The sequence below is a fragment of the Nomascus leucogenys genome, chromosome 24, assembly GCF_006542625.1.
Source record: "Nomascus leucogenys isolate Asia chromosome 24, Asia_NLE_v1, whole genome shotgun sequence".
NCBI lineage: Eukaryota > Metazoa > Chordata > Mammalia > Primates > Hylobatidae > Nomascus > Nomascus leucogenys.
Window position 1 is genome coordinate 20380995 of NC_044404.1, and position 9863 is coordinate 20390857.

Here is a 9863-nt window from a genome sequence, read left to right on the forward strand (position 1 = left end):
TCTCAACTCTTCCAGTGACTAATTGGATCTATTTGTAACAGATCTGGCCAGGGAAAGTGGGGTGACCAGAGCCCAAGAAACAGCAAAGTTCGACCTCTTTCTTTAAAAACTAACTACATATAAGGCTCAGTCTTTCATAAGAGGTCACATTTATATCATGCTTAAAAGCGTGCCAATGGCTTTCACTTTCATCATCTCATTTGATTTCCCCACAATAATCTTGTGAATAAGAAGCACTTAACACAGTGCCCATTAAGAGTGCAATCAAAGGCCGGGCAGGAACCGGTCATCCCATTTCACAGATGAGAAATAATAGGTTCAGAGAAATAAAAGTAAGCGATTGAAGCTCTCTCCAGGGCTCCCAGAGGGGACAGGGCTCAGTCTGCCCATATGTGAAATGTGCGCGTGGGTTGAGATGATTATCTCTGAGGTGTGGTGCATTCCATGACGTCCGAGAAGCTCTAAATGGCCACTCGCGGGCCCCAGGGCGGCAGCCGTTCCTACACCCCGGGCCCTTTCGGGGTCCGAGGTTCCCAGGCTGCTCCTGGTCCCTCCGCTCCCACCCCCCTCGCTACCCCCGCCCTCCGCCCTGCCCCGTGGACCCTCTCGGCTGCCGCCTCCCCTCGCCCACCTTGACAGCCATGTTCGTGGGTGGGGAGAGGCCAGCCCGACCCTCGGACTGCGGGGCTCGCGGGCTACTTTACGTGGGCTCGGACCTGGGCTCTAGCACTGACTAGGTCACTGCGCCTGCGCAAGAGTCTCCGCCACTCTTGTCCGGGTGGGAAACCAAGCCATGGACTTCCATTCCGGAATCAAACTCTAGGGCCGCCCTTCAGGGCGCGCGGATTTGTTTCTAGATCTCAGTCCCGAGGCTACCCAAGGCCTTTCTCTCTAACCATCAGGAGGAAGAGCAAGTTCCGTAACAGACAGAAGTTTAGATTGTCATTCCCAACTGCTAGTCAGGAAGCGGAAGTTAAACTCTTAGCAAAATGGCAGCACCTGGAAAGACAAATTGAGCCAAACTACCTGGGTTCAAATCCTGCCTCCACCACACACTACGTAGGTGACCTTGTCCTTTATTATAGTTTCCTCATTTATTAACATGAGGTTTGAATGTATAAATAGTTGTAAATCAACTGTACCAGAATAGTGCCTGGCATACAGTAAGCATTATATAAGTGTAAAGTATTATCCCAAATATTTTACTTGGCAAACATTTTATCAATACTACTCTTGAAATAGGCTTTTTGATATTGTTAACATACGATTACAAGATTTGCCCTCTCCTCTCCCCTTAATTGCCAAGAAGTGTTCTCTCCTTTACCTGAGATTTTACTATCCCACTCAATCTGCTGACCACAAGACATTTTTCCAAAGGGGGTGTCTGTCTTAGGTTGTACTTGTATATAAAAGAAAACCTATAATTTTGATGTGTTAAGAAACTGAGATGTAGTTGTCACTCAACATTTGACTAGTGGGGGCTCTGTCAATATTTCACTACTTAGTACAAATATTTCAATTAACAAAAAAGCCTTACTTTCATTTCTGAATCTGTGGTCTTACTTTCCATAAAACCTGTAGTATATTGCAAAAACAAAGCACTTCTATTCCTGTATGCATTTCCCTTTGCAACATGTGTTAACTGTATTTCTCATCAAGAGATGAAGTCTTATTTCTGTACCCCCTTGAGTCTGGGTTGGCTTCATAACATGCTTTGACAAATAGAATGCAACAGAAGTCCCACTGTGGAATTTCTGAGCCTAGACCTCAGAGGCTTTGTAACTTCCACCTTCTTTCTTTCTTGTTGATAGGATTACCAACGATCCTGATCTGCCCAAGGCTGAGGAGTTTCCCAGGATATGGGATTTTCACTGCTAAAACCAGGATAGTCCCACGCAAAGCAGCATGGCTGATCACCCTACTTGCTGCCATGAGACTACCACCATCCTCGAGGATGATAGATCCCAAGGAGAGAGTGACCCAGTCAACATCCAGCCCCAATCCAGTCCAGATAATAGCAAATGCATGAGTTAATTCAGGTGAGACCATCAGAACGATCTAGCTGAACTTATCTCAAATTGCTGTCCTCTATTGCAGTTTTTCTTCACATAAAAAATAAAATTGCTGTCCTACATAACTGTAAACAAGCAAAAGGGTTGTTTTTATAAACCACCTAGTTTTGGAGTTGTTTGTTATATAGCAGTAGATAACTGTTAAAATACTGCAACCCTTTAACTACAGGGAATTATGCTTAAAACCTAAGGAATAGACTCCAATTTTAAGACAATAAAGCCCAGCCCTCCCTCACCACTTGTTCATTTCTTAGACTCAAAGAATATTGATTGAGTGCTTACTGTATACTAGGAACTGTATCATGGGCTTAGCATCCACTACTGAACAAGACAGGTAAGTACCCTGCCCTCAAAAATCTTGTCCAGTTTGGGATACAGATATTAAATGAATAATTATAAGTTATGGGGTGCTTTAAAAATAAATGGGGCTAAATAGAAGTGGAGGAGTGTAAAAAAAGCAAGTCTTTTTTAAAAAAGAAGTGGCATTTAAACTCAGTTCTGAAGTAGGAGTTATCCAGGTGAAAATTGGGCTGAAGTGTGTTCCAGGCAGAGAGAGCAGCATATGGGAAAGCTGTGGACTAGGAAGCCTCTTGATGAGGAGGGACAAAGTAGCTGGAGTTTAGGAGCTAGGGAAAAAGAGGCATGAAGTGAAACTAGAGATGCAGGCAGAAGCCCAATCCTGCAGAATCTTATAGGCACAGTGAGGTTAAAATGCACCTATCTGGCATCCAGCTTTTCAAAATATGTCCAGCTCCATCTGCTTTTTCTTAAAGACATCTTATGAGACAACTGTGCTATATGGAAAGATTGATAAACTAGAAGATAGAATGCTGTATTTGCTCATTTTGTGCTTCTGTAACAGAATACCACAGCCTGGGGAACTTATAATAAGCAGAAAGGTATTGACTCACAGTTCTGTAGACTGGGAAGTCCAATATTAAAGTAGTGACGTCTGTCAAGGACCTTCTTGTTGCATCATAACATGGTGGAAGAGCAAGGAGAGGGCGAGAGACAGCAAGAGGGGGCAAACCCACTCCCTCAATAACAAACCTATTCCCATGATAACAACGTTAGTCCATCCATGAGAGTGGATTCCTCATGACCTAAACCACCTCTTAGAAATTCCACCTCCCAATACTTTCAAAATGGCAATTAAATTTCAACATGAATTTTGAAGAAGACAAACATTTAAACCATAGCAAATCCCTAAATCCATTTCAGCAAATAATTAAATTTCACTAACCTAGGTTTTCTTATCTATAAAAGGAAATAATAATCCCTATACACTACAGTATATATTTCAGGCATGGAATGAGTACAAAGTGAGTTAGTATGGGAAGGAACACTATAAAATGACAAGCGTTCTATAAATGTAAGGGCTATGATATTGAGGTGCTGATAGGCCCACACCGCATGTTTTTGGTCACATACTGTGTTTGGTTCCACCAATCCCAGTAAGAAGCATAGATGATTTCATCATTCCTTTTGCTGTGCCCATGGATTCTCCCCATTCCAGATAAAAAAGTTTTGCCCTACTTTCTTACTGAACCAAATGATAATTAACACTCTAACTTCTGTGTTGCACTTTTTAAAGCGTTGTTTAGCATTAAGTGTTTCATCATCTGATTATGCGTTCATTCAACAAATATTTTTTGTGCATCTACAACTGGGTCAGGGACAGTCCTAGATATTGAGGATACGATCATGAACAAGACAGAGTCTCTGCTCTCTAGTGGAAGAGACAGATACAAAAAACTCTCTGTAAATGCAATGTCAGGCAGTGGCAAATGTTATGAGGAAACAAAAAGCTCAACAGGAAAACAGGAAGTGATGGGGTGAAATATTGTTCATTTCAAACAATGGTGTTATGCATGAACTAATTACCAAGGAAGAAAAATCGTAGTCAGTGTCCAAGGTTTAAGAGAAGCCAAGAAGCTGTTATTTCAGCACCTCTCTCATTAGTTCAACTCTTTCATACACCAAAGATATTGGTCGTTTATTGTGATGTGGGGTGTTGCTCTGGTAGGGTGAGAGGAGACAAGATAAAAATCATCAACTTTTCTTCAAAGGGATCACTGTATAGTTGGGAACATCACGAAAATGCACAATGCTACAGAACATTAATTTTGCTTAGTGCCATGCGCAAGGCAGTTACCTGTATACTTTCCTTGCCAGTCTCTCCCACCATGCCTGGTCACCCTTGGCTCTCTATATGCTCACGCCTAGGAACTCCTGATTTTTTTCACTTTCTCTCTTAAAAGTTCATGTCCTTCCTGTTTCAGGACTTTTGCTCATTTTGCTCCCTCAGCCTGAAATGCTCCTCATCTCTTCCTTTACCAACTTAATTTAGTTTTCATTGAGATGCCATTTCTTTAGGGAACCCTGCCATAGGCTGTTCAGACTAAGTCGGTGTAACAGTTAACTATAAACAATAATGCTGCATAACAAACAGCCACAAAAATCTCAGCAACTGACAACTTAAGCATTAATGAACTCCCAAATGTGCAGTTTAGCTAGAGGTCAGCTGGCCTGGATTGGGATTGGCTGGGCAGCTCTGCTGACTTTGGCTGGCCTCTCTCTCTCATCTTCAGAGATGAGGGGTCAGCCAATGGGGGCTCCTAGGCTTCACTTAGCTAAGGCAGTTCAGCTGGGATGGGTCTGCTCCACAGGTCTCTCATCATCCTCATGGGACTAGCAGGCCAACCAAGGCATGTTTTCAAGGTGATGGCAGAGGAGCAAAAGGGCAAGTCGGAACACACTAAGACCTGTCAAGGCCCATGCTTAGAATTAGCTCACTCTCACCTCCACTTCATCTTACTGGCCAAAGCCAGTAACATGAACAAGCTCGAAGTCAAGGGGTTGTGAAAATATACTTTGATGTTATGGAATAAACTTCAAAGTCACGTGACAAGTTTGAGAATGCAAGGAGAGGTAAAGAATAGAAGCAGAAGATGCATTTTACCATAATCAAATTCCCCTTCCCACCGTCTTCAAGCACCCTAAACTTCTTCTTGGGGCTTGCCATACTTAAAATCATGTTACAGGATAAGAATTTATTTGTTTGGTGTTTTATTTTCTCACTAGATAATAAACTCCACAAGGGTAGAGAATAAGTTAGGATTGTTTATTTCTAACGTGGTGTCTAACACAGCACTTGGCACATAATAGGTGCTCAGTTAATATTCATTGATTGAATGAATGAATGGTAGAAGCATTAATGGGAGGCATTCACAGGAAGGAGAAATAATTTCTGCATGAGTTGAGCAAGGCAGGCTTCTTGGAGGAAGGGGCTATGAGTTAAGGATTAAGTGCATTTCTCTTCGGCTCACTTTACTCCCTCTGACTGGTTTTGAAGCAGAGACTGGAGTTTACATCTCTTTATTCCAAACAGCAGGAGGCTTGCTACTTCCCCCACCCTCCCTTTGTGGGTGTTGGTGAGGCCTTTGGGAGGGTCCAGATGGTGGCTGAGGATGCTGTGGACTGAAGCCGCAAAATCTCTGGATTCTCCATTCATTCCCTCTCCGGTTGCCACTTCACCTTCAGCATCCCGGTCCTGCAATCCTTTCTCCACGTGGCAAGTCAATTGATTTTGTGAAAAACTTGGTATCAAAAGTGGCTTCCCATTTTCCCTAGGATTATGTTTGAAGTCCAGGCAGGTGTCAGAAGCATTCAAACCAGAGCAACTCCATCTTAAATAGGAGCTGGGTAAAATGAGGCTAAGACCTACTGCGCTGCATTCCCAGATGGTTAAGGCATTCTAAGTCACAGGATAAATTAGGAGGTCAGCACAAGATACAGGTCATAAAGACCTTTCTGATAAAACAGGTTGCAGCAAAGAAGCTGGCCAAAACCCACCAAAACCAAGATGGCCACTAGAGTGACCTCTGCTGTTCCTCACTGTTAAACTCCCATCAGCACCATGACAGTTTACAAATGCCATGGCGACATCGGGAAGTTACTCCATGTGGTCTAAAAAGGGGAGGCAGGGAGGGGAACATCATATACCGGGGCCTGTTGGGCAGTGGGGGGGGTGGGTAGGGGAGGGATAGCATTAGGATAAATACCTAATGTAGGTGATGGGTTGATGGGTGAAGCAAACCAGCATGGCACAGGTATACCTATGTAACAAGCCTGCATGTTCTGCACATATATCCCAGAACTTAAAGTATAATAGAAAAAAAAAGTAAAAAAATTATAAAGGGGAGGCATGAATAATCCACCCCTTGTTTATCACATCGTCAAGAAATAACCATAAAAATGTGCAACTAGCAGCCCTTAGGCCTGCTCTGTCTATGGAGTAGCCACTCCGTATTCCTTTACTTTCCTAATAAACTTGCTTTCACTTTACTCTATGGACTCGCCCTGAATTATTTCTTGTGCAGGATCCAAGAACACTCTCTTGGGGTCTGAATCAGGCTCCCTTTCCTGTAACACAGGTATGGCCTACAGCAGTCTCAGCAACCTCAGGCATGGCACCTCCACGTCCCTTTTAGATCTCATCTCCTTTTCTGTGCCCTGCCTTTCACCATCTAAGCACCAGCAATACTGTACTACCTTCAATTTCCAGAAAACACCAAGCCATTTCCTGCCTGGGCCTTTGTTCACACAGCCTCCTCTGCTTAGAACACTCTGCTCCACTCTCCCTACCCTCACCACTGGCTTCTAAGGTGCTACTCATTCATTATATCCTCTGGAAAGTTTTGCCTGACGTCTCTAGAAAATTGGTCTCCTTCATTTCCATCTCTCAGACTTCTATTATAGCACATGAAGTACTGTTTAAGAGTATTCATTTCTATGATGAAGCGGTTAAGATGAGAAATTTCAAATGTCAGCTGTGCCACTTGCTTGTGTTAGATGACAGCCCTTTCTTCACAACGTATTGGTTAAATAGATTAAAAGCACTTGGAACATTGCTGGCACAGGGTGAGTGGTCAGCTATTGTTTTCTTTTCTCTTTGTCCTTCCTTGTCAACATGTTTCCTTTCTCTCCTAGGCTGCTAGGAACCCCTGAGAAAATAATAGGGATAGTCAACACATCTATAATCACCTCCCTGGTTAGGGGGTGCTTTCTGTCCAGAAAGGGAACAGACATTAAATCAATAATTTTACGACTAAGCAGTGAACTACAGTGTTGATGGCCACTGTGAGTAAGGAGTATAGGTGCTTTGAAAACATATAGCTTGGGAAAATTAAACTGCGTGAGGGGTGGTATGGCAGGCAGAGTAACAGCGCTCAAAGATGTCCATGTACAAATGCCAGAACCTGTGCATAAATCATCTTATATGGCAAAAGGGACTTTGCAGATGTGATTAAATTAAGGATCTTGGGATAGGGAGATGATTCTGGATTACCACAGTGGGTCCTTATCTAACCACAGAGGTCCTTGTACATGAAAGATGGAGGCAGGAGCATCCATATCAGAGTGAGAGGACATGAGAAAGATTTGGCTGGCCACTGTGACTTTGAAGATGGAAGAAGGGACCTTGAGCTAAGGAATGCCGCAGCCTCTAGAAGCTGAAAAAGGCAGAGACAGCTTCTTCCCTAGAGCCTGCAGAGGAAGTGCAGCTTTGCCGATGGACGCCGTGATTGTAGCCTTAGTGAGACCCATTTTACACTTGTGAGTTCCAGAACTGATAATAAATAGAAGTTAATAAATGTGCATTGTTTTCAGTCACCGAGTTTGAGGTTATTTGTTACAGAAATTGTAGGAAACTGACACAGGTTGTCAGCTCAATGCATTTTTGGGAGAAAGGGAAGAAGGGAGAGAGGAAGGGAAGAGGGGAGGGAAGAGTCTAAACCTAGGGAGGCTGAACCAGTAGAAGGAGATGGTCTCTAGGGTTGCTGTAAGCTAATAGCTTCAGAGCTGTTTGTGGGAAGGAAAGCCTCTTGTCAGTCAATATTTACTCAAGGGGAGTCTTGACTTCTGTGCTGTTCTTCACGCTGCTTTATTATGAGCCACCTTTAGCCTTCATTTTAAAACACTCAAAATCAAACACACTGCTGGCCCCAGGGCTCCTGCAAACATATGGAGCTGAGATCCCCATGGACACAGGAGAAACATTTTAAATGTAGATTAATACTTTAATATGAGCCCAGCTCCAGCACAGTAATCCTTTGTGCCACGTAGCAGACCTCAGGGGAAGCTGTGATTGGTTTGGTGGGATCACCCAGTCATCTCTGTACACAGATTCTGCACGGCTGTGCCCTGAAATGCCTGACGGTTAAAACAGGAGGGAGCTGAGCCAAACTTTGTTTCTCAGCCTCTGCCCTAGATTCTTCTGGGTGCCCCCCTGGCCAGGCCCATGGAAGATGGGATAAAGGCAAAGTCCAAGTTCAGAGCCGACTGTCATGTCCCACAGTGTCCTGGGATGTTCATATACCCTAGCGAGGCTTGTTTGATCTGGTTTTTAAAGTTTCTCTCCAGCAAAACCAATATGATCCTTGAATTCTCTCTCTTTCTGCAACAGCAGAAGTTGCTCTCTGGATGGAAAGCCCTCATTCCTTTTTTAAGAAAAGTTTTATTTTTATTTTAAGTTCAAGGGTACATGTGCTGGATGTGCAGGTTTGTTACCTAGGTAAACATGTGCCATGGTGGTTTGCTGCACCTATCAACTCATCACCTAGATATTAAGCCTGCATTAGCTATTTTTCATAATGCTCCCCCTCCTCCCACTCCATCCCCCAAGAGGCCCCAGTGTGTGTTGTTCCCCTCCCTGTGTCCATGTGTTCTCATTGTTCAGCTCCCACTTATAAGTGAGAACATGCAATGTTTGGTTTTCTGTTCCTGCATTAGTTTGCTGAGGATAACGGCTTCCAGCTCCATCCATGTCCCTGCAAAGAACATGATGTTGTTCCTTCTTATGGCTGAATAATATTCCATGGAGTATATGTACCACATTTTCCTTATCCAGACTATCATTGATGGGCATTTGGGTTGATTCTTTGTCTTTGCTGTTGTGAATAGTTCTGCGATGAACATACACGTGCATGTTTATTTGTAATAGAATGATTTACATTTTGAGGGGTATATACCCAGTAATGGGATTGCTGGGTCAAATGGTATTTCTGGTTCTAGATCTTTGAGGAATTGCCACACTTTCTTCCCCAGTGGTTGAACTAATTTACATTCCCACCAACAGTGTAAAAGCATTCCTATCTGTCAGAGGTCTAACATCCAGAATCTACAAGGAGCTTAAACAAATTTACAAGAAAAAAACAACCCCATTAAAAAGTGGGCAAAGGACATGAACGGACACTTCCCAAAAGAAGCCATTCATGCGGCCAGCAAACATATGAAAAAAGCTCAACATCAGTGATCATTAGAGAAATGCAAATCAAAACTACAATAAGATACCATCTCATGCCAGTCAAAGTGGCGATTATGAAAAACTCATTCCTTATTTTTGACCACACTGCCTCTGCCAGGAATGTTCCACCCAAATGGGGTATTCTGATGGTGATTCCTGTCTCTCCCCTGAGTATCAGCTTTCAGATCTCCTTAGAGAGGCCACCTCCATCTCTCTAGCTAAAGTCAACTCAGTGCAGTCCCTCTATTGTACACCAGGTTTATCCTTCCAGGGTTTGTCATTGTTAGAATGCTGCGGTGTATATGGATTTGTTTGTTTGTGGAGCTCTTGCTCCTGCTTCACCCATTCCCACTAGAATGTAAGCCCCTTGAAAGCAGGGACCTCTTCACTCTTGAATGTTGCTGTATCTTCAGGCCCTGAACATATTTTGTTCCTACCCAATAATCACATTCCCATTTCTCAACCACCATGTTAAAGGCTGAATC

General features: G+C 43.3%; 1 long non-coding RNA gene across 1 annotated transcript; it reads left to right on the forward strand.

The window, feature by feature from the left end:
• The first annotated feature begins 584 nt into the window (after positions 1-584).
• On the forward strand, positions 585-2144 carry LOC115833039. Its single transcript, XR_004028471.1, has 2 exons — positions 585-704; positions 1812-2144. It is a non-coding gene; the product is annotated as an uncharacterized LOC115833039 (long non-coding RNA).
• Positions 2145-9863: the final 7719 nt, after the last annotated feature.